Source organism: Cebus imitator, unplaced genomic scaffold (genome assembly GCF_001604975.1).
Source record: "Cebus imitator isolate Cc_AM_T3 unplaced genomic scaffold, Cebus_imitator-1.0 Scaffold404, whole genome shotgun sequence".
Taxonomy (NCBI): Eukaryota; Metazoa; Chordata; class Mammalia; order Primates; family Cebidae; genus Cebus; species Cebus imitator.
In genome coordinates, this window is record NW_016107719.1 from 1,021,901 (window position 1) to 1,023,040 (window position 1,140).

The 1,140-nt window shown below is 44.1% G+C and overlaps 1 protein-coding gene across 1 annotated transcript in view; it reads left to right on the forward strand.

The window, feature by feature from the left end:
- EIF3L (eukaryotic translation initiation factor 3 subunit L) overlaps positions 1 to 1,140 on the forward strand; it is a 31,253-nt gene that overhangs the window by 27,725 nt on the left and 2,388 nt on the right. The gene's annotated exons all lie outside the window — the stretch shown is intronic.

The window sequence follows — 1,140 nt, forward strand, 5'->3', positions numbered from 1 at the left end:
CCATGCCCAGCTAATTTTTTGTAGTTTTAGTAGAGACGGGGTTTCACCATGTTGACCAGGATGGTCTCGATCTCTTGACCTCGTGATCCACCCGCCTCGGCCTCCCAAAGTACTGCAGGCTTAAGCCACCGCGCCCGGCCGACGTTTGGATTTTTTTGTTTTTTTTGTTTTGTTTTTACTTTTAAGCTTATTAATAATGCTGCTGTGAATATTCATTTAAAGGTTTTTGTGTGAACACATGTTTTTAATTTTCAGATATATATCTAGTTGTGGAATTTCTAGGTCAGTTTGTGTAGTTTGTTTTTGAAAGTTCATCTTGCTTTAAAGTAAATACCCTCATTTGATTTTTATGGCTCTAGAAGACTTGGCTTTTGGCATAAATTAGCTATCCCTGATACAAACAGATTTGCCAAAGTAAAAACACGTCAATAGTGGAAGTTTTCCAATGTTGTTTTAAATCATGCTTTTAAAAATCAAAGAAAACTGAGCCAGGCTTGGCACCGTGTGCCTGTAGTCCAAGCTATGGGAGTGAGTCCCGTATAGCTCCTGCCTTAGGAAGCTGAAGCAGGAGGATGGCTTGAGCCCAGGAGTTTGAGGCTGCAGTGAACTAAGATCTCACCACTGCATTCTAGCCTGGGTAACAAAGTGAGACCCTGTCTAAAACTCTGCCAATATCATGTCAAGCCTTTTTTTTTTTTTTTTTTTTTTTTTTTTGGAGACAGAGTCTCACTGTCACCCAGGCTGGAGCACAGTGGTACTATCTTGGCTCACTGCAGCCTCTGCCTCCTGGGTGTAAGCAATTCACCTGCCTCAGTCTCCTGAGTAGCTGGGACTACAGGCGTGACAGGCATGTGCCACCACGCACAGCTAACTTTTGTATTTTTAATAGAGACGGTTGGCCAGGATGGTCTCGGGTGGATTACCTCAGGTCAGGTGTTCAAGACCAGCCTGGCCAACATGGTAAACCCCGTCTCTACTAACAATACAAAAATTAGCTAGGTATGGTGGTACGCACCTATAATCCCAGCTGCTCGGGAGACTGAGGTACAAAAATCTCTGGAACCCAGGAGGCGGAGGTTGCAGTGATCTGAGATCATGCCATTGCACTCCAGTCTGGGTGACAAGAGCTAAACTCCATCT